The sequence below is a fragment of the Eulemur rufifrons genome, chromosome 21 (genome assembly GCF_041146395.1).
Source record: "Eulemur rufifrons isolate Redbay chromosome 21, OSU_ERuf_1, whole genome shotgun sequence".
NCBI classification, from domain to species: Eukaryota; Metazoa; Chordata; class Mammalia; order Primates; family Lemuridae; genus Eulemur; species Eulemur rufifrons.
The window spans coordinates 7,049,598-7,073,580 of NC_091003.1; the positions used below are offsets into that span (position 1 = coordinate 7,049,598).

Below are 23,983 nucleotides of genomic sequence, written 5' to 3' on the forward strand. Positions count from 1 at the left end.
TTGTTCATTTATTCATTCATTCGGCAGCCGCCTGTGGGGCTTACGCTGTGTCCAGGGCAGGGGAGGCGGCGAGCACAGCAGATCAGGCCCTCAGGGAATCCCCAGACAGAACCAGCCCGAGAAGAGCCGTCTCCTGAGCCTGGAGCCCCAGAGGCCCCTGGAGCTGAGGAGAGGTGCTCAAACATGGCCTGAAAGGCCAAGGAAGCTTCCTAGAGGAGGCTGCCTCCATCATGTGGCTCAGTGACGCAGGACCTGGGCTGCCCCATTCAACGGAGGATCCGAGACTCAACAGTAAGGAATGTAGTGACTTGGAAGCTCAGACCTGAAGAGTGACCGGGTCTAGCGCTGGCAGAGGCAGGAAAGTGTGTTCAAGGTGGAAGGAAGAGCTTGGGCAAAGGCTCGGAGGTGGGCTTTATGGAATCACTGCTTAGAGTGCCGGGGACCCCAGGGTGAGCAGGGTGGGGTGAGAGCTGGGCCCGGAGACGAGGCAGTGCTGCAGTTTGGGCTCGGGTTGCTTCCCCAGACTGCCGTGCGGTTTCCCTTCTTCCTCACGTCCTCGCCAAGCCCGGAAATCCAGGTTGGGTCGCTGCCAGGAGGTGCAAGGTGAGACTCCAGTTTGCAGGCAGGGCGCATTGTGGGAGGGGAGTGGGGTGGGGGTGATGAATGGCACCCCAGTTCCCGCCCAGGCCCCGCATTTGTTGGGGGCAGACCTGCCATTTGAAGGCCACCTGCCTCATGTGTGGTGCTCACATTGCAGAATAGAATTGGATCCGTGGGGATCCTGGCTGGGGTGAGAGACAGAATCTCTGGGGGAAGTTGGGAGATGTTTCTCTGCCAGATTTGGGACTCCTGATCTCTCTGACCACCTAACTGCTTTATCGGGGCCCACGGGGATGGTGTAAAATCCAACCCAGGTAGCCAGCAGGTCCCTGGGTCAGTGCCCCTCTTGCAGAGTGACCCTGTGTCCCCTTGATGCCCAGCGCAGCCAATGGGCAGCCCAGGAGGCGAGGTACCGTCTGGCTGGATCGAGAGCCAAAGAGGTAATGCTAATGTCTTTTAAAATTAGAATGAAAATGTTTATTGCAGAGCAGAACCTGCGTCAGCTCAGAGTCCTGTGGGAAGGGAACGGCTTTATCGCAGCCTTTCGCTTTTATTTTTGCACATTCGCTTTTTATTTGCCGGCGGTGCTGCTGACGGGCCCTCAGAGTGGGCTCTGGCTGCCGGGCCGGGGCAGTGTCTGGACGCTCCTGGGGGCCTCAGACGGCTCCGGAGAGAGGGTACGAGCTGCCCAGGGTGAGTGCGAGGACCCACCTTTGGTTGGGAGGACTTGGGGGTCTGAGTGTGGGAGGCTGACTCTGTGCGTGTGTCCTTGTGTCTGTGTGTGCATCTAGCCCGATATATGCTTGGCATGTGTCGCTCTCTGTGTGTCTTTGTGGTGCATCATGGCTTTGAGAGTCACCCTGTGCGAGATTGAGCGTGGATCTCCAGCTCTCTCTGTGTGCACCCATAAATTGTATGTGTCTGTCTGTGTCTTTGGGAGATGGCCATGGGTGTGGCTGTGGGTCTGGACATATCTCTGGGGCTCTGTGTGTCTTCTTCTCTCCGTGTGGATGTGTGTGCACATCTTGGAAAGACACATGGGTGCATGATGTGGGTCTGTGTGGGTGCGGACACCTGTGTGTGTGTCTGTGTGTGTATGTCAGAGGGTGTGCGTGTGTATGAGCGTATGCAAGCATATGAACATGTGAGCGTGCATTTGAACATGTGAGCATGCATGGGGAGGATGTCGCATGGGGGCATGTTTGTACATGGATGTTGCATGTGTGCTCCATGTGAGCATGTTACATGTGGGTGTGAGCAGTGCCTTGTGCATTAGATCACATGTATGAGAATGTGAGCACGTGTTATGTGTGAACACATATGTTGTGCTTTTCCATCTTCTCGAATTATGAGCCCCCAGCAGACCCTCACGAACCTCCTTGGCCCTGAGAACATAACACAGGCACTGTCAAAAGGCCACCGGCCTCTGGCCTCAGCCCCAACTCGAAAAATCTCCCGTGTCTCTCTGAGGACTGCATCCATTTTTAACCCAACCCCACTTGGCCTTATGGAGCTTGGGCTATAAAAACAATGGGTGTTTCGTTTTTGGAAGTGGTGTTATTATGAAATATAAAATTATTTTATGATATAGAATGTGCTTTTCCAAGGTGCATCCACCCCTGGTGATGAGGACCTCTGGTTGATAGTCTGGCCTAGGGGAGGCTGCTGTGGAAGGATTGGTTCTTGGCCAATCTTCCAGGGGGGCTCCCCCCAGCTGGGTGGTGAGGGGCCTTGGCCACAGCCCAGGAGATAGTCAGGGCTCCTCACGAGATGGCAGCCCAGAACCCTGCCACCTGCAGGCTGTGACCTGCCACAATTGCTTCACCAGGGCAGAAGACTCACGCCCTGCAGGGAAACTAGTGGCCACTGGGCTTCTCCATGGAGCCAGAGGAACCTCTTTTTAATCTTTGTCCCTGTCCGACTCACCACACCTTCCCTGGGATTTGTCTTATTGTGATATATACCCCCTGCAGAACAGGGTGGCTGGGGTGGAGTCAGATTTTATAAAGTAGAAACCAGGTGCTGTTGCAAAATATGATATGATCAGGCCAAATGCAGATCCAGAACCCAGCTTCACATGCTGTGTGGCCTTGAGCATGTTGCTCAGCTTCTTTGAGCCTCAGTCTTCTCACCTTTAAAATGGGAATCTTGACAGGGCTGGGCTCGGGTTTCTCTCTTACTTGTTACCTAGAGATCTTTCTTGAACATGGCAGATTTGCATGGGACAGGGGGCCTGGGATCAGCGTGCCCTCGCTGTGTGTGATCTCAGGAAGATCATTTTATCTGTGCTTCAGTTTCCTTACCTGTTAAGTAGGGCTAATAATAACCTACTGCATGGGCATGTTGTGAGGGTTAAATTCTTTATTTTACATAAAAGGTAGTAAGTAAGTGCTACAGAGCATGAGCTATTGTTGTTATTTCGGGAATGCCTGAGCCCAGTTTAAAACATCCCGTCAGCAACGCAGTATCATCTTTTTTTTTTTTTTTTTTTAATCCAACTTGTAACCCACTCTCTCTACAGCCTTGCCCACTCTGTGCTGTCGGGCAGCTGCCATGTGCCAGGCACCTGGCCGGGCGTGCCCGAGGCGGTATGGCATGGGTTATGAGCTGGATGTCCTGCATGGGTGGGCTGCTCCGAAAGCTGTGCCTGGCTTTCCTCCAATGATTTGGCGAGGCGGGCACAGACTCAGGTTAAGTCACCCTGGGCAGCAGCCAGGGGCGGGAGCCAGCCGGCAAAAGAGCCACCTGGCAGCTCTCCGCTCCAAGGGTGGATCCAGCAAGCTTGGGCTTGTGGTGGCTGTGGGCACCTGAGACTGTTTTGTGTGCTTGTCCAAAGCTGACTGACATCTGGGCAGAGAAGAGAGTGGTGTGGTCTTTCCCCTGAGCCTGGCACCACACGGCACCCTGAGCCCACCCAACCTTAAATCGTGTCAGGGGCATATTGATGGTCAAACACTCAGGCTTGCTGGGTGAGGCCCTCTGCCTGGGCCAAGCTGGGTGCTGAAACACCTTGTGTGTGTTATCTACTCTTTGTGGAAACCCCTCGAAGTAAGTCCTATTTATTTCTATTTTATAAGGACAAAGCTGAGACTCAGAGACATTTTGGAATCTTCCAACTCTGTAGAAATCCTAGTTCCTTCAGTTGCCTGGGTGACTTCAGACCAGCTACTTAACCTCTCTGAGCCTCTATTTACCCACTTCGTAGGATCATAGCAACGATTCAGTGAGATGGCATAGCTAGAACAGCCTGGCAGCTGGCATAGTAAGTGATCAAAAAAAAGCTGGTTGTTATTACTGTTACTATTATTTTATCTTTTTGCAAGGGAATATTGCTTACCATTTTAACAAACACACAAGATTCGAAGTTGATGTCTTGATGACTACAGGGAGGGGTTATTTTTAGGAGAAAAACATTTTATTATTATTAGCTGCGGATAAGTTTGTAAGTTTCCTGCCTAGAGGGAACACTGCTTTCATCTTGAGGGTCTTATTGGCTTGTGGGGGTGGGGCCGCTACTGTTTCATGGAAAAGGAACTCCGTGGACCCAGATCTATAACCAGACTCACTCGATGCTTTGAGCGGAAGGATGGTGGATGGTAGTTGCTTAGCACACGTTTGTTGCATGTGTGGATGGCGCTCCCAAGCCCACTGTGGCTGAGGGCTGATCAGGTTCAGGCACAGCCTTGCAGTTTCCCCCTTGCAAGAGGGGGCCTGACTGGGGCATCTTCCTTCTGCAGAGCCATTCCCAGGTGCCGGGACCAGCCCTTGGAGTTAGTCACTTAACTGTGATTGTGATGACCAGAGATAAAGGAGCTAGTGGGAAACTGGGATGCTATCATATGACTCAAAGACCAGGGAATGGGTTAGAGGTGGTGAATATGACTTTGACAGACAGGTGTGCACCGACTATGGGGGAAACTTCATTCATTCATTCAGTGAACATTTTTGTGTTCCGTGCTGGGATGCAAGGAGACACCCTGTTAGGACCAAGTTTGTACATGAATCTCATAGACTTTTTAGGGACCTTGTCACAGGGGAAATCTGGGGCCACTCTCTGCTGACAGAGAGGACTCTTAGGATTCTATGTGAGAGAAACTGACCTGGAGCCAACTGAAAGAAAAGATTTTTATTGGTTCACGTGACCTGCAAGTTCCAGGTTTCTGATTTCAGGCATGGCTGTATCCAGCCGCTCAAAAGATGTTATCTCATCTGCTTATATCCTGGCTCAGCTTTTCCTCTGTGTGGGTGGGCTTTGTTCTCAGCCTGGACTCTCCCCTGGCAGCTCTGTTTCACCACTTTGGCAACTCCCATGGAAGGAAAGCAGCTCTCTCCCTAGCTCTAGCAAATGTTCTAGGGTTCACTCTGATTGTACCCATTTGGGTCCAAGCACTTGCCCAAGCTGTTTGACAACGTGGAATCTCCTTTCTACCTACCCCAAAGCTATTTGCACCCCAAGTCCTGGTTGAACTCCATAGCTACCATGAGCTGCCTCTTTCTCTTTTTGCCTTTATTGTCTTGTCCATTTTTTCTCTGTCTTGGGGTGCAGTCACCTTTTTTTGTGCCTTATATCTAATTCCACCTCATCCTGGCCATTCTGCCTTTCTCTCTTCCCCTGGCACATAGTATAAAATACATGATAGGTGTCTAATGAGTGTGTGTTGGTGGGTTTGGAGCATTAAGAAGGATTTAATTTAGAAGCCAGAACTCAGAGTGGTTCATGGGAGGCTTATAGGCTAATGGAGTCAAAAGGGAAGGCCAGGAATACTCTTGCAGAATCCCATCGTTTATAGATGGGTCCTAAAGGCTTGGACAGTCTCCAACAGGCCAGATGGGGACGTGGGAAAGGGACCAATTTAAAAGCCAGGCTTTCCTGGTTCAAATCCCAGCACTTCGCTCTTCTGGCTGTGCAACTCAGGCAAGTTGCTTCACCTCTCTGTGCCACCAATTTCTTGTCTGTAAAATGAGATAATTCACACAACACATTTAAGCAAAGGGCCTGGCACACAGGGTGGCCATTACTGTTATTGCTGGGCTGTTTTCAGAGTCTTCAGGGAGGAAGGAGGATTATAAATTCCATTCCTAGTTAACAGAGGAGGAAAGAACAGCCCAGTGAGTTTGGAGACACCCCCAGAGTCACAGAACACTAAGAGTCAGGTTGGCCTCACCTGGTGACCTTGACTCCCAGTTCAGCCTTTGTATTTCACCTTGACTGTCCTTTGGGACCACCTGGGCTTGTAGCCTTCTGTGGCCCATGGAGAATGTTGATGCTTCCTTTGAAGAAAGGGCTGGGGCGGGGAGGGGACAGTGTGGCTCCCATGTAGGATGAACAGGACATCAACCTCAGTGGCTTTGCCTGAAATGCTGTGTTTCTCCCAGGCTGGGTGTTCACAACCGTGTCTTGAGACCTCTCCTCTTAGGAGCTGTCCTTGGCTGATTGGTCCATCAAGCAAGGCTCGTTGCTTCCCCACAAATTGACGTGGGGGCCACCCTGAGGATCGGGGCCCAAGCCGGGAAGGGCCACTGCCCTGTGTGTTAGGCCTTCAGTGCAATGGTGCATCACCTGGCTTTCTCCCTGGGCAGTCTTATTTTTTCCACCTCTTTGGAAATATTTGGGGGTGATTAAAAGGAAATATCCTTTTAGCTGTAATGAAACGGGGTTTAGGGGTTTTGGAATGATCGGCCATGGCCTCAGGGGCCCAATGCCGGTTGATTTGATAACTGAGTTGATAGCCGATGAGTATTGATTTCTCTCTTCCTCCCCCCAGGAAGGGGCCGGAAGCAGTGACTCAGCGAAGGGGAGATGTTTGGGAATGCAGGAGAGGGCTGTGTGCCAGAAGGCTGTGTGCGTGTGCGTACCACAGTCTGCCTCTCCAGGGCCCATGACGCATGCCCCCCAGGAGATGGGGAACGTAGGTTCCTTCCTCCCCAGATCCCTTTTCTGGCGAGCATCAGAAGAGCACAGTCCTGAGTTGGAAGCCTACATCTGTCACTTCCCAGCTGGGTGACCTTGTGCAAGTGGCTTCATCTCTCCGTGACTCAGTTTCCTTGTCTGTAAAGTAGGGGAACAGCAGTGCGTCCTGCGTGGCTATTCAGAGGATTGAGAATTTCTCTTCATGGTTATTAATGGCATCTCTGATTGCAGTGATATTAATAACTAATAATGAGTCTTAATTGCTGATAGATATGGGAGCGAAGTGCCTTGGGGATGCAAAGGAAGAGGTGATAGATTTTGACTGAGGTAATCCTGGAAGACTTCTGAGAGAAGGCTCTTGAATCATGACACTTCGAATGACGTGTGACAGAAACAGGAGGGGGTAGAAAACACGTTTCTCTTTCAGGAATTCTTAGGTGCAGAGGCAGGAAGGCGTAGGAGCTTCGGGCAAGGTGGGGAGCAGCTGCTGACAGCATGGCGGGAGAGGGGAGAGGGGAGGTGGGGGGTATGGTGGAAGGGAGTTGCTGGGCTTTGTTCGGGCGGCCCCTAGTTGAGATTGTTGATGGACAAGCTCTGTACAAGCAGGGCCCATATGGTGGCGAGATTGTTGCATTTGAAATTCAGAAGCAATGATGACACACAATGCCACCTCCCATTGGTTGAATGCTACATGCCAAGCGTTGTGCCAAACGTTAACCTACGGTCTTGCTGAATCCACAACCCCACCCCCACCCCCATTACACAGGTGAGGAAGCTGAGGCTCTTTGTGATAGTGGCCCAGTCCCTCTGAATCACACCCAAGGTCGGTCTCCCTGCTCTGTGGCTGAGCCCGCAGACCCCTCACACAGCCTGCCCCCCTGCCGTGGGTCGTACGAGTCCCTGTAAGTCTGTGGAAGTTCTCCTTTGCAGAAACTTTTTTGACATTCAACTGGATGCATACATCCTTCTTCAGGATTCTCTGCCTAATTTAATCAGGCGAAGATGTCATGTAGACATCACTTATGATTCTTTTCTGCATGTTCCCAGCTAAGTTCTTTTGTTGCCTCGGGGAGTTGTGGGAGCTGCAGGTTTCTCCTGGGCAGGGCCTGATACCACAGTTCTCGCTGTGTTTATTCTGTCCTCCCCGACGCAGGGAAGCTGGAGGCATAGGGATGTCTGTCCTGGCAGGCAGAATGTCCACTCCCTGGGCAGGGGACCAGAGGGTACAGGGAATGGAAGGGTCTGGGAGAGGACTTGTAAGCTACAGTGAGAAAAAAATGCCTCAAATTAAAATTCATGAGGAAGAAAAGCAAATAAATGAGACAGGGCAGTTAGGGAAGGTTTCAAATGTAATTTTTTTTTAAGTTTTTCATTTTGAGATCATTTCAGAAAGAATCAGAAAAAGTTGCCAAAACAATCCAGAGAATTCCACGGATTCCCTGAATGTTAGCATCCAACCTGACCACAGAACAATTACAAAATCAGAAAAATTTGCATGGATGCAACACTATTATCTAATGAACTGACTGGGCTCAAATTTTGCCACTTGTCCCACTGGTGTCCTCTTTCTGGTCCGTGGTCCAGTTCTGGATTGTGCAGGGCATGCAGTTGTCATGTCTCGGTGATGTCCTTTAATCTGGAATAGTCCTCCAGTCCTTTGTTTTTCATGACCGTGGCCATTTATTCTGTAGAATGTCCCTCCATTTGGGAATGTAGGGTGTTTGCTCACGAGAGGATTCAGGTTGTGCGTTTTTGGTAGAAATGCTACAGGAGTGATGTTGTGTCCTTCTTGGTGCGTGTCCTTCTTGGTGCGTCAGATCAGGAGGTACCTGATGTCTGTTTGTCCCACTACTGTTGATGTTAACTTTGGCTACTTGCTCAAGGTGATGCCTGGTTGGATTCGCCACTGTAAAATTATTATTTTTCCCTTTATAATTAATAAGTACTTGTGGGGAAACATTTTGAGACAATGTAATACTGTTTGTCATCATTCTTTTGCCCACTAATTTCAGCATTCGATGCTGCTTGCCTGAAACAATCATTGCCGTGGTGTTTGCCAAGTGATTTTCTATTTCCATCATTACTCCTGCATTTATTAATTGAAGAGCTTTTCCTTCTCTCCCATTTATTTATCTATTCATTTTTAAATTTATATCAGTATGGGCTTGGATTCATGTTTTATCCTGTTTCCCCCGCTCTCTGTACCCATCCCCACTACCTCTGTCCCTCTGTCTCTTCTCTCTCTTCCTCACCCCACTCTCTCCTCTCTTTTGGTCTCCACCCTCCTCTCCTTCTCTTTCTCTCTCTTTTTCTTGCAGTTTTTTTTTTCTTGCTAAAGAAGCCAGACCATTCCATAAAGTTTCCCTCCCTTGGATTTGGCTGTGCCCGTCCCTGCAGTGTCATTTACCACTCTCCTCCAGCTCCTGCGGCTCCTGCGAACTGGTAGTAGCCCCAAAGCCTGGATGAGATGCCGGCTTGACAATTTTGGCAAGACCACATCGCAGGTGGCCATGTGCCCTTCTGTCAGGCAGCTGTCTCCCTTTCAGGACGTTGAGATTGATCGGTGGATTCAAGAGCTGTCAGTCTGATCTGTCCATTGTCAAGTTCCCCATCACCCTTTCATCCGCTGGGTTTTGTGCCCATGGATAACCATTGCCTGGGTCCATTAATTCATTAAGGGTTGCTAAACGTTGAGCCATTGACTTTATCCCTCCTTCTCTCTTTCTTAGCTGGGAGATGTCTCTACAGAGAAACCACCCCTCATCAATTATTTGCTTACCCTGAAGGAAAGTGTGTCCACAAAAGGGAAGATAAATGCTTAATTCTTTCCATTTATTTGCCAGTTTTCAAAATAATGAGCTGGTTCCCTGGCATCCTCTAAAGGTGGCAGATGAAAGTTTTTAAAAATATTATTAGGAGCCCATGGATGTAAGTGTAATTGACACGTCCTAATTCATTTCAGTTACTCTCCTTATTCATGCTCAGGTCATCCCACCTCAGGCACGTGGGGGCCTCTGCAAGTCAGCTTCTGAACCCTCTGGACTCCCCCGGTGGCCTTGGATGGTTTCCTTGCTTTCTGTGAGGACAAGTTGTTCCAGGCTCACTGTATATGTTTTCCACCCCAGCCTTGCACTCAGACATTGCTCCAGGGAGCCCTGGACCAATGGTATCAAGAGAGCACAGTCTGGGTGCCGAATGAATGAATGTACAAAACATCTGGAACCACACAGCTGGGGAGCATTTTCCTAGCAGTCCACAGTGGATGGTATGCTGGAGAAAGAGTCAAAGTGGTGGCTTTGAACTTGGATCTCACCTCTTTCCTAACGTGTCTCAGGTCAGTGACCCCCACTGGAAGCCATTTATTCACTTTTCTACCTTTTCTACAACTACTTTTTCTTTTAGAAAGCAAGGGTGGATCTCCCCCGCCTGCAGCTCCTTACTTGCGGTTGACATTTTCTTGGGGAAGGTCTTTGAGGTCAGAGACACCCCTAGAAGCGTGAGGTCCATCAGATCCCCATTTGGATCCTGCCAGGGTTTGTTTTGCCACTCAAGGTGATGTGATTGACAGATTGACGAGGGTGTTTGTCACTGCTGTTTGCCTCTTAGCATCTTTGTGGAGGGAGGGGGGCAATAAGAGAGTTCACTGAGGGACCTCCTCTTCCCCAGCAGATCCAGACCAGACAAGCGATGTAAAATATCCCTTTGCCAGAGCAACTTAAAAATTAATACGAGCTTCTGAGTGTTCCCTCCACCTTTATCTGAGCAGCCAGCATTCTACGTTTGAGATTAAAACTCACATTTCATTTTTATATGCTGTGCTTAATCCAATAATGATTTCATGTTACAAACAGCAATAATATCTTTCAGCATAGTTAATCAGAATAGACTTAATGCTGTCATTATTTATTAACCTTTGTTGAAAAGCAAGAAGTTTCTCTCTAATCTGTGATTGTTGGTCTTGTCAGGCTCTATCAAGTGAAAAAACAGTTTTGGCATTCATTAAAATGGTGCGAATCCTGAAATGACAATTGGAGCCGGATGGTATTTGGTGCATGAAATCTTCGTTTGTGTTCACCGGGATAACTGAGAAGGCTGGGGGTGGGCATGAAGGGGGAACCCACATGTTCAAAGGACCGAGTGTTTCATCCCCAAGTTCCTCTTGGATAAAGAAACTGTTCTTATGAATCGGGAAAGTGGGACAAAGGATGGGGTGTGGGGCAATGGACGAGTTGGGCCTGTGGGTGCCTCTCGCCAAAGAAACATCATTAGTTCAAGACAATGGCTTTGAACTTGGATCCCAGCTGCTTCATCCCTTTACCAACTCTGTCCCAGGTTAATGACCAACTGGGAGTCATTTATCCACTTTTGCTCTTTCCCCGTAACTTCTTCATGTGGAAAACAGGGGTGGGTCTCCCCCATCTTCAAGACCCATGTTCAGCTGGAGTCCAGTTGAAGGAGCCCACAAACAAAATGGTGGCCATCAGACATCAGACTTCTGCTTCGGTGGACCCCTCGTGGCAGGTGATCTCAATCCGTAGTCCTCAAACTTAAGCGTGCATAGAATCTCCTGGAGAGCTTCCCCCATTCCTAGGACTTCAGAAGGCCTGGAGTGTCTTGAGAGTCTGCATTTCTAACAGACTCCCAGGTGATGCTGATGGTGTCTAAACCACACCACACTGAGTAGCAAGGCTCTGTCAAATGACAAGAAAACCCAACAATACAGTTGCTCCTGGACTTGAATTACAGAGTTTGAGCCTTGCTAACTGCACCAACTCCCCTAAAAGGAAATTTGCCTTTAAAAAAAAAAATGAAAGGTTTCAACTTGTAGGTGCCTCCTCCAAAGGGAAACAGCTCTCCCCAGGGGCTTCTCCTTTCTTTTTTACCTCAAAGAACCCGTAGACATGTTTCTCAGAAAGTTCCTGTTGGGTCTTTACCTTTCAGAGGTGATTCAGAGAAAAATCTAATCCAGTAAAGAAGTCCTGATGCTGGGAGTTCGGGAGGGATATTCCATGGCTAAGCAAATGGTGGTCGTTCAGGGGCTGGGTGGGCAGTGGCCAAGGTCGGTGGCCAGTTGATCTCTCTTCTCATAAGAAGGGCTGGGCAGTGCAGTGAGTTTTGCCCATGTCGATGGGGAGGTGAGCAGGTGCTGTTAATTATTTAGGAAGAATTAAGCAGTCTGGGTGGGTGGGTTTTATGCTCTGTTTGGTAATAAAGGTTACTACAGAAAGGAATTTTAAAATTCAGTATTCTCATTTGCCTCATATTGCAAAGAAGCAGAACCTGGGTTTGACTGGTGGGAGCATCTGGAATTAATGAACCAGCTTCTTACAGTGCAGAAATCAATGTTTGCTGCATTAATTGCACGATGCTGAAACCCCACTTTTTATTTCTGACTCACAGAGATACAGCCTAAGAAATCTCTCTTAAGCGGCGTTCTGGGGCTTTGCTGTTTCCTTAATCCGTCTGGGCGTGGGGAAGGAATTGCTTCTTCATCTTGGAGGTGTGATACAGAGGGACGTGGGGGGAACTTTGGCCAAGCTGTGTTCTTTGGGGAACCTAAAGGGGAGAACCTGGGGAGCCCAGAGCAGACTAGAGTATCAGGCCCCCTTGAGTAGCTGTACCCTGTCCTGACGTCCCTCTCCGGAGAGTTTCCAGCTCATCATGTTCTTAGGTTGAAATAAGCCTTATTAAGGAAGTCTGTGTTTTTCAGCTGGACACATGTCCCTTGCCTCTCTTTTTCCACATTATAACCCTTTGGGAATGTGGACACTTTGATCCAAGGTGTAGGTTGCCACCATTTCCCTAAATACTGGGGCATTGGATGCTATCGGTCTGCTCACCCTTGCTGGGTCCAGCATATCTGGGGACCCAGCCTCAGTGCCTGGCATTTTGGACAGACTAATCAAGGAGGCGACATTTGAGCCATGTTTGGAGGAACGAACAGGAGCTTGCCAGGGAGAGAGGGGAGGGAAGTGAGGGCATCTAGGCAGAGGGAACAGCACTAACAAAGGCCCTGAGGCTCATTATATACATTTGCCACCCCAGCCTTGGACTCAGACATTGCTCCAGGAAGCCCTCAAGTTTCTACTAGCTGGAGTGGTGGACGGGAGCTGGAGCATGGATGGTAGAGAGTACTAGCTGGGTAGGAGCCTGGGAAGGTGTTTTGAGGCCTGGAGCCTCTGGCTAAGAACTTCTGATTTTCTCTGGTAGATGATGGCAGGGCTGGCAAAATACCTAAGCAGGGCGTGAGATGCCTTGTGGAGTTGTATTTTCAATTTTCATACCATAATTTTTTTTTGTTTTAGTGTGCAGTTCTATGAGCTTTGACCACAATCAGAATATGAAACATCACCCCCCCCCAAATTCCTGTGTTGCTCCTTTACATTCAAACCCTTCCTCCTTCTGCTACACCTGGCAACCACTGGCCTGTTCTCTGTCCCCATAGCTTTACCTTTTTCTGAATGTTGTACTAATGGAGTGACGGAGTACGTGATGGTCTCTCCTTCCTTTTAGGACAGTGCATTTCAGATTCATCCATGTCATTGCATGTATTTGTAGTTCCTTTTTATTACTGAGTGGTATGTATTCCATTGTGTGGTTATATCACAGTTTATTCATTCATCTGTTGACAGATGTTTGAGTTGTTTCCAGTTTCTGGTAGTTTTGAATAAAGCTTCTAGAAACATTTGCAAATAGGTTTTTGTGTGACCATAATTTTTATCTCTCGAGGGTAAATACCTAGGAGCGGCATTGCTGGGTCATTTGATAAGTGTATGTTCAACTTTTTAAGAAACTGCCAGACTTTTTTCCAAAGTGTCTGTACCATTTGGTATTCCTACCAGCAATGTATGAGAGTTCCTGTGGCTCCACATGTTCGCCAACATTTGGTATTATCAGTTTTTTTTTCTTTCTCAATTTTAGCCATTCTAATAGGGACATAGTGGTATTACATTGCAGTTTTAATGAATGCATTAACATTTAAAATTACATTTCCCTAATGACTGGTGATGTTGAACATCTTTTCATGTGCTTCCTTGCTATCCATACATCTGTTTTGGTGAAATATTTTGCCCATTTTTAAGTTGGGTTGTTTGTCTTTTTACTATTAAGTTTTGAGAGTTCTTTGTTATTCTGAAGATCTGCATATTCTGAATATTTGCAAAATATCTGCATATTCTGAATATTTGCAAAAATGTTTGCAAATCGGATATGTGATTTGCAAATATTTCCCCCAGTGTGTGGCTTGTATTTTCACTCTCTGAAAGTGCAGATAGAGATACTGCAGCAGTAAATATTTCTAACGCTGCCACACTCCAGCCATACTGGGCTTCTTTCAGTTTCTCAAAAAAAAAATCTAATTCTTTTCTTCTCCAGGGCCCTTTGCCCATGCTGTGCCCTCTGTTTAGAGTACTTTTCCTCCTGTGTCTGGCCTAAGAAATCTTTTTCTAGCCCCAAATCATGAAGATACTCTTCTGTTTTTTCCTTTAGAAGTTTTGTTGTTTTGGCATTTATGTATAGGTCTATGATCTATCTCAAATTAATTTTTGTATACAGGGTGAGGTAAGGGTTTAAAGTTCATTGTTCTTTTTCTCTGTATGGATACTGAGTTGTTGTCAAAAGATTTTTCTTTCCCCTTTAGATTGTGTTGGTTTGATTTTTTTATCCAAAAATCAAATGAGCATCTATGTGTGGGTCTGTTTCTGGCCCTTTATTCTTTTTCATTGATCAATATGTCTATCTTTAGAGTAGTAGCACAATTTATTGATTACTGCATCTTGACAGTAAGTTCTGAAATTGGGTAGATTAAGTCTTTTAACTTTATTCTTCCATTTCAAGGTTACTTTGAATATTCTATGCCCTTTCAATTTCATATAAATCTTAGAATTGACTTTTTAATTTCTACAAAAAAAAAAAAACCTGGGATTTTGATTGAGATTGCATTGAATCTATAGATCAGTTTGGAGAGAATAACATTTCTTAATAATGCTGAGTCTTTCAATCCATGAGCATGGTATATCTCCACTTTCTGCCCCCTGCTCCTCCCCTGACTTATTCTTTTTCCTCTTTCAGTTGCCAGCTTAAGTGTCATCTCCTCAAGGAGGTCTTTGTTATGTCCTGCCTAGATAATGTAGCTCCTGTTAAACCTCTGGTACACTCTGTCTTCCTTCTTGGTACTAATCAAAATGGCAATAATTATATGTGATTATTAGTTTTGTGTGTTTCTTGCCTGCTAGACCATAAGTTCCACAAGGGCAGGGACCAGATCTGCCTTGTTTACAGACTAGGACACGGTAAGTTTTCAATACAGATTTATAGTGAATGAATGAATGCCCTTCTGTTCTTTTGACATAGATCTGCAGGCCACTGGCTGTTGTCATTCATAGTTAGATGAGCACTTTGGTCTCTGCTTGCTGATAGAGAACCCAAGGCCTACTCCCCCCGCCCCCTCCCCGCTTTCTTGGCCTTTTGCCTAATGCTTAGTTTCTGCTGACATGCATTATATGTTGAGAACTCCTGTTCATTTGACAGGTAGATGTGTGTAATTATAATTTTAAAAAATGAAATCGTACATCTACAGAGAATTTTTAGGTAATTATTATAATACAGAGGTTTAATCTATTTGGGGTAAAAAAAAAAAAAAAAAAGGTGTTGCTTTCACAGCATCAGTCAGAGCATTAGAAAAACCAGCGGTGGAATCTTGATTGAATTAGGCTGTGCTCATAATTAGGAAATGCCAAGGCCTGCAAAACGTTGCAGTGCTGAGGACAGAGTGATGAAATTAAGAGCTGCTTTTTTTTTTTTTTTTTTTAAGGTTGAAGGAGTTGGCAGTTTAGGAGCATTGTGTTGTTAACTAATTGGTTTGTGGACGCTACTTGGACTTAATAGATTTCATTCTACATTTTGATCTCAAATCGATATATAGGCCCCAGCATTAATTAAATCCCCAGGGTAAGCATTTCTAAGGAAGACTTCCGGAAGAACTTTCTGAGAAGGGTGGGATTGTTGGGATAAGTTGCCAAGGCATGTTGGAGGATGGTGGTGATTCAGAGCAAGATGAGAAAGAGAAGGAGCTCAAGAATGTGGAGTCCTGTGCAGGAATCCTGGAGGAGACCAGTGCTGCTTACTCTGAATTGGATCTAAGGTGTTTAATACAAACAAAACAGAAACTCAACTGGAATTCTTTGGGGGCTTGCCTGAAGAGCAATGGAAAAAAAATCTAACTTTGTCACAACCTGAGATCATAGTTTCCATCAACAGTAATAGCTTATGTTTCAAACAGTGCATTATCTCATTTTAGTTGCAGAACAGCCTTTTAATGCAAGGGCAAATATGATTATAATTATTATTCCCATATAACAGATCATGACTGGCCTAAGGTTACAGAGCTCGTAAGCACCAGATTCAGCTGTGGTTCTTTGGGCAGCTAATGCTGTGCTCAGTTCCTTACACTTGGCAATGAATCCATACTAAAGTTTTTCTCTTAAGTTGAGGAGAGGGTGAGTTTTTTTGCATGATGTTTGTGGTTTTGGAGAATATGGTGACATAGCTAATAGTGGCAATAAATGCCATTTATTTAGCAGTGTATTTAGTCAGTATAGCTGTATTATGCTGTAGTAACAAAAGACCCCGAAATTTCAGTGGCTTAACCCAATAGAGGCAAATTTCTTGCTCACATGACATGTTTGTGGGCTACATGTCCATCATGCATGGGCAGTGGCCTTTGCTCGTCATAGTAATTCAAGGTCCCAGGCTGATTGATGGAGCAGTCACCAGTTCTAATGTGTCATTCACCAGCCTAGAAGTATAGAGACCTCCAGAGGAGTCTTGTACCAAACAATAAAATGCTCCATCCTGAAAGTGACACATTACTTTTGCTTTCAGCTCATTGGCCAAAAGTAGTCACATGGCCGCATTCAACCACAAGTAGCCAAGAAGTGCAGTCCTACTTTATGCATGGGAGAGATCCAGAAGTATTTGACAGACAGCATTAATGACTACCATAAGCACTCAGGAAACAACAAGGAGTTCATCTGATCCTAAAACAAACCTCTAAGATAGTAATGAGAGCTAACAATTATTGGTCAATCACCACATGCCATGTTCTGTTTACCTAGAAGAGCACTTTTAACCTTACAACAATCCTGTTGGGTAGATACTATAATTATTTCTATTTTACAGATGAGAAAACTGAGGTTCAGAGAGGTAAAGCTACTTACCCAAAGTAACACAGCTAGGAAGTGGTAGAGCCAGGATTTGAACCCAGGCCAATCTTAGCTACAGAGCCCATATTATTATAACCTCACATCACTGGTGAGAAATCTGAGGCTCAGGGAAGCAAACCAGTACTCTCAGGGTCACACAGCGAGGGAGCAGCAAGCCCTAGTTCCCTTCCCAGGTAGAGGGTGGAAACCTCCCTTTACAGTTCCTGTTGGTAATTGCCAGCCATCCCTCCCCAACTCTCTCCTGTACAGGTGACTCCCAACCCTTGACCTAGTGAGTTCATTGCTAGAGCCAGCTTCTACCAGTTCACAGGAGCCCAGCGTTAAATTTCCAGAACTTTTGCAAACCAGTTGTTAAACACAGACATTAAAAATTAAATTACACAAACTTACTGTCATTAAATATATTTCAAACCAAGGTAATAAATACCCAAAACTCAGCACTTCCTAATTATTTTACTATATTTTACTATCATATCCTCTCGAGGCTGTTTATATCTACCAAATCTGTAAGGTGGAAATACCATGTGATGGAATGCTACCACACGGCTCTGCTTAGCTGTGTGCTCAGTGACGTCCAGTTGGTAGCTTGAAATTGGCTGTGGTGGGAGTACTTACACTGCAGAGACTGGCAGGCACTGTCAGTCGGGGCTTGTTTCCCCTGGAGAACCATCGTTAAACATTTACCAGCATTACCATTGCCTGAGGCCCTGGCCTCCATCCCTGGCTGTACCAGCAGCCTCTATAAAGGACCAACTTGCCCTCCTAGTGGATCCAGCTGGTTCTAGGGCGAGGCCGGATTCCATGAGGCTGCTGGGTTGGACCTGGAAAACACAATGCCAGATGGATTTGTTCCTCCTATTAAGCTGCAGGTTTTCAACCTTGGCAGCCCATTAGAATCACCTGAGAGAGCTTTAAAAGATAGTTTTTGTTCGTTTGTTTGTTTTTTACAGTATACACTGCGAGAGGTTCTGATTAAATTGGTCTGGGGTATGATCTGGCCATTAGGATTTTTTAAAGCTTTCCAGCTACAACCAAAGTAGAGACGAACAAGTCTGAGCAAACTGTGTGTGAAAAATGTGGGTATCAAAGAAGGCAGATTGGGGGATTGGTGATTTAATTCACGGCAGAGTTTCTCAATTTTTCCCAATAGTGCCCTGTAAAGAACACCACAAGGCAGAGGATGGCAAACTTTTTCTCTAGAGGGCCAGATAGTAAATATTTTTTACGTTGTGAGCTGTACGGTCTCTGTCGCAGCTACTTGACTCTGCCACAGCCGTGCAGAAGCATCCATAGACAATATGTAAAGGAATGTGCATAGTGGTGTTCCAATAAAACTTTATTCATAAAATGGGGTGGGTTGGATGGATTTGGCCCACGGGCCATAGTTTGCCAACTCCCATCTAGTGTTCCTTTAAATGGTGGCCATGCCTGCCCAGAGTCTTAAAATCTATGCAAGTAATCACCTTGAATGTTCCTGCTGAGCCGACAGATTGGGTGCGTCTATGGAGTGTCCTCTGTCCCTCTCAGAGTTCTTTAAACAGTTTTAACTGTCCTCACTCATCCGATAGGCGAAAATGTTGACTTGAGCATTGAATAGATTAGAAGTTCTTTTAAGGGGGGATCCCCTCAATCTTGTTCTCTCGGCATGGTGCCTGACCCTTGGGCCTCATTTAACAAAAATTTGTTGGATGAGTATGTTGATAGAATAAATAACATTTATTATTGTTAAAAAACTTTATTGTGGAGAATTTCAAAGGTACATAAAAAGTATATAACATGAAGAGTCCCTCATTCCCACTGCACAGCTCCAACACTGTATTGAACTTGCTTATTTGGTTTTTTCTTTAAATTCCGTAAGGACAGGGACTCTTTCCATTATCCTCTATGTTGCTTGTGTGCCCTGGTGCTGTGCACAGGGTAGGGCGTATAGTAGGTGCTTAGTAAACATGTATTGGCTAAACACAAGAATGAATGAATGACAAACTGGTGCATTTAATGTGAAATATTGTGCGTTAAATCATGTCTTCCCCCCTTAAAACCACAAATAGCCATGGTTCCACATCTGCAGTGGACATGAAAATCCTGGAGAACCTTCTTAACCGTGTTGGTTCATTCCCAGGCCTCACTGCGGGAGTTGGGCTGTTGGGAAGACTGGCATATTGGGAAGCTTGGTAGAATCTTGCAGGTGAAGGAGAAGCTTCTGCCCAGAGTTATGAAGGAGGCCCTTTGTTCTTAGCTCCTTTGACACTTTCTCTCCCAAGTCGTGGTGATTAAGGGAGGGAGTGACCAAAAAAAAAAAAAAAAAAAAATCTGATCTAATTTAAACCCCTTTAAAGTTACCAGGCTGCTGGAGATTAGCTCAGAGAAAATATTTCAGGGTCTGCTTTGATTTGCAATTTGAGATAAATGCAGGAAACGTGTTTTTGCTTCCTGGGAGAGGATTATGTCGCCTTGCAAGTTGGGTCATTGTCACTTTTGATTTTAGAACACTTACTTGTGGCTCCAGTAATGAACAAAAACCAAACCACACTGAAACCAGCCCAGGGGGTCCTGCTGTCTCCGAAGCCCAAGATATTCTTGTTTCCACTGAATTACTATTTTCGGATTCCTACCTGTCACCCGCCAGACTTCTCAGGGTTCTGCGCTTGGGCTGCACCAACATTGGTGGTTTATTCCAGACATAAACAAATCTTGCTAAAGTTGTTACCAAAAAAAAAAAAAAAACTTACAGAAACTAACTTGGTATCTTATATTTTGGGGTGAATTATTCGTTTTTTGTGGGGTGGTGGTGAATCGTTCTTCACCATGTTGATTTAATGTGTGGTATAGCCCTCGCTAGAATAACCTTTATACATCCTCTGGTTATCCTCAACCAGGGTAGTGGTGAATTTTTCAAATTTTAGATACATTAAACATGATCATGGAGCTTAAACCAGGAGGCAGATGATGAAATTAATGTATTTTCCATAAATAATGTCTTGCTTAATACACTAATTGGCCTGTTAAGAGAGACAAGGTTTTAAGATAATTTTTCCAATTGAAAAGGACTGTGTAAGTTATAAGCCACAGATGCTTTCATAGGAGGTGCCATTATAGGTGTGAGTCTGACAGTTCTTGAATGGAGGGGCGTTTGGGGTGAATGAAGTCTTGGTTTACTCCTGAGGTGACTCTGGCCAAGAATCCCTTCCACTGCTAGCTAAAATATATGTGCTGTTTCCAGGTGCTACACGTTCCTCAAAAACAAATCACTGCTGGGAGGTTAAATCCCATTTCCACAGCTAATATCAAAACACCATCCTCCGTCCCTCACGCAGTCCCCCGCTGGAAGTTTCTGGTGCGACTGGCTGAGTGCGCTGTGGTCTAAATATAGCCATTTAAAAAGAAGATTACGGCCCGTCCACTTGGGACTGCCAAAAAGCCTTTCATGATAACTCTTGAAAGCCTGATGGCTTTAATCCTTAACTTTAATTTAAAATAAAGAAATCTTCTCAACCCATATTCCATTTTCCACATTCCCTCCCCACCCTTGTCCTCCGCTACAAATCTTTTCATTTGCCCCCACCCCACCTTTCATTATTGGGAAATAGAAGTCTTTACAAGTGGCTTCTGGAGCAAGGAGGGGCTAAGCTGTTTTAATTTCTTGCAAGGATGTTTTTATAGAAGAAAATCAAGTCAACACTCCAGAGTATACACAGCCCTTTACGGAGATGGGGAGAATTAATCAGGCCAGAAAGTTCGGGATATAAAAAGGGAGGGGGGGTTGGGAAGGATGTTTCATCAAACCGAACTGTTCTGGGAGATGCAAAGATAAAAGGATTTCCCTCTCCGAGTGCCTTAAATATTGGCAGGCGGTGGGGTCAAGATGTTTTCTTTTGTTGTTATGGAAAGCCATACAGATAATTAATGCTGTTGAAAGAAGATTGTTCTGTTGGCGTCTGCGAGGCTGGCCCCCCAGTCTGGGATCTTCTGGAAAGAAACAAGTCAGGGAAAAAAGTTATGCACCAGGGGAGATCCTGCCAATTTACACCAGCAATAAATAACGTCCGGAGAGCAAACAGCCACTGGCTAGTTCCTCCTGGCTGCAGAGATTTGATCTGGGGACACAAGTCAGTGCGTGCAGGGAACTTTAAATGGAGTGGGGGACCCACCCCTCCCCCCTTGCCCTGCCACAGACTGCTTCTTTTAAACAATAATTATTAAAGAAAGGAAGTTGCAGCAGAAGCCCAGGAAGGTTGTGCATCAGCTTTGATATTTACAGTTTTTATTTCTTCCTGGATGGATGGCTCCTGCTGTAATTTAATGGGCAGGAAATGTTTGCTCCCCTCCTTGGATGTCAGATGCAGCCATGGGGTCTGGGAGTCCTGGCCGGGCCTGCTGGGGCTCACAGGAGCCTTCTGTGCCTCTGGCTGACCCAGTCCTGAAGGAACAAGTATACACCAGGAAAACTCTGTGAACCCCAAAGCGATCACAGGAATAGCTAACATTTGCCTGGCACTTCACATGTGCCAAATCTTGTGCCCGTTCTATACGTTAGCTCACTTAATCCTCATAAAACCCATGGAGAGTGGTGGTCTTTTTGGTCCCATTGTATAGGTAAGAAAACTGAGACTCAAAGCGGTGAAGCTCACACAGCTAGCAAATGTCAGAACTGGGTTTGAAGTCATGCATTATGGCTCCAAGTGGACTTTTTTTTTTTTAGTTGAGTTGAAATTCACATGACATAAAATTAACCATTTCAAAGTGAACAATCCAGTGGCATCGAGTACCTTCATGATGTTGTGCAACCATCGCCTCTATCTAGATGCAAAACATTTTCATCACCCCAAAAGGACACCCGTACCCATGAGCAGTATAGGGGCCAAGGGACAACTTCTCCTTCACCCTCTGAAGCTTCCCTGAAAATCAGCTGACAAAAGGCAGATTAATAGGAGAAAAGGCATACACATTTATTTGATCACAATTTTATGTGACATCGGAGCCTTCAGAATGAAGTCCCAAAGATATAGGAAAACTATTCATTTTTATGCTTAGGTTCAACAAAGTATGGACAGCCACGTAGAAATATGATTGGACATAAACGATATGATGTAATGCTAATAATAGACGGAGTGGGAAACCCAGCAAGGCCTGTCTGTTCAGATTCCTCTTGGCCTCTCTATGCCACGTTCCTTCCTTCTGCTATGGGGCGGGATCCTCTCGGGAACGGGGGAGTTGTGACCTGTAATCAAGGTAGGTCAGATAATTTCTTTATGGACAGTATTTGCACAGAAAGGCAGGAGAAGGCTAGAGTAATATTTTTAGGTTTTATAGCTGGCTTTGTGGAAAAGGGGTTCTGGTTTCTATGACCCGCCTTGGGGAAGAGGGATCCTAGTGTCTGTGGCCTCAGGGGAGAATGAGGGACCAGAGGCAGGTCAGAGAGGAGCTTTTGCTGCTGAGGCTCTCACTTTGGGGTACCACTTTCTGAGCTCCAGTACCAGCAACTCCCCATTCTCTTCCCAGCCCCTGGGAACTACCGTTATTCATTCTGTCTCTGTGGATTTGCCTGTTCTGGACATTTCATGTAAACAGAATCATACAGTATGTGTCCTTTTGAATTGGCTCCTCTCACACACATCATGTTTCCAGGGTTCATCCATGTTGTAGGATGTGTCAGTACCTCATTTCTTTTTATGGCTGATTAATATTCCATTGCATAGATATATCACATTTTATTTATCCATTCATTTGTTGCTGGGCATTTGGGTTGTTTTTTCCTTTTGGCCATTCGGGTACAAGAACTGTTTTCAGTTCTCTGGGATATATGCCTAAGTGTGGAATTGCTGGATCATATAGCAATTTTATGCTTAACTTTTTCAGGAACTACCAGAGTGTTTAGAGTTGACACTGGTCACCCCAGGGAATCCAGGGAGTAGTGCCATATCAGAGGCTCAATGTTGATCTCTGCTGCTGGCAGATTGGGCATTCAGCGGTGCCTTAGCCAGGTTGGCCTTGGTGAGTGGAAGCCCTTGTGGCTGAGCCTTGCGTAACCTCCATCCCTGCCGCTGTGGCCACTCTGTTCATGAGCCCACTGGGCAGTGATGGGGTGGCTGGGGAAAGAGTCTGGCCGGTATCCACAGATGGACCATCCTATCTTCTTGATCATTAAAATCCTCCTCTGTTGAGGTCAGTCTTTGGTGGGCATTCACACCGGACATAAATATCTTCACATTTTTTGCCCTTTCAGAGAAGTCTGTCCACATTCCTCTTCCCCAGATTTCCTTGTCACCAATCATGTTCCTACTAAGTCCCTGACCATTGGGCCAAACCATTGATCACAGCCCATGCATCAGCGCATAATTGCAGGACTGGCCATTTCTCCTTCCAGGCATAGGAAACAGCTAGGTGTGCTGCTTGAGGTTCTGTCCACTAGCAAGATTTCCCTTCACCACTGTCCTTCAGGGATGTCTCAGAAGGGGGCTGTCCGCTTTCGACAGGTACCCGCTTATCATTCAGAAACATCTCTAAACCAGGCCCGAGTCTTCTCTCCCTATTTCTGCCAACTGTAGGGAACTTCTCCATGAGGCCATAGGTGCAGACTGGGAGAGAGAAGGCAGTGTGGCAGGAGTGGGGACGATAGGCACTTGGGCCACTTCTTCACATGACTTGTGCCTTCTGGGCCTGCTTGAACCTGATCACGTGCACACCACTTGCATTTGATAAAGGAGTGCTGCTGTGCATGCCCGACTCGATGGCGTGGCGGCTCAGACTGCATGGTGACTGGGTGCCCGTGGGCAAGCGTTGAGTTTCTACTAAGGCCCAGTAGCAGGCCAAGAACTGTTTCTCAAAAGGAGAGCTGTTATCTGCAGAGGACGGCAGGGCTTTGTCCCGAAATCCTGGGGGCCTGTGCTGTGATTGATCTATAGGGGCCGTCACATGTTCCAAACATCATCCCCATCTGCTGCTGACACCTCAAGCACCGCTGGGTCTGCTGGATCGCCTGGCCCAAGCAGCAGAGCAGCTTGCACGGCGGCCCGGACCTGTTGCAGAGCCTTCTCCTGTTCTGGGCCCCACTCAAAATGAGCAGGATTAACACACCCAAATGAGGAATATTTTGCCTCCCAAATCTAAGGAAGCCCACTAGGCATTGTGCCTTATTTCAGGTTGTAGGAGGGACCAGTTGCTATTAACTTATCCTTCATCTTGGAAGGGATACCTCAGCATGGCCCATACCATGGACTCCTAGAAATTTCACTGAGGTAGAAGGTCTCTA

At 46.2% G+C, this 23,983-nt stretch overlaps 1 protein-coding gene across 2 annotated transcripts in view; it reads left to right on the forward strand.

Moving 5' to 3' along the window:
• Positions 1-23,983, forward strand: part of CUX2 (cut like homeobox 2) — a 234,449-nt gene that overhangs the window by 58,273 nt on the left and 152,193 nt on the right. The window contains exon 1 of one of the 2 annotated variants that reach the window (XM_069497075.1): positions 1,161-1,293. The exons of the other annotated variant lie outside the window; for it this stretch is intronic. The gene's annotated coding sequence lies outside the window, so the exon portion shown is untranslated. Of the gene's footprint in view, positions 1-1,160; positions 1,294-23,983 lie in introns of those variants that run through there. 2 annotated transcript variants of the gene reach the window in all.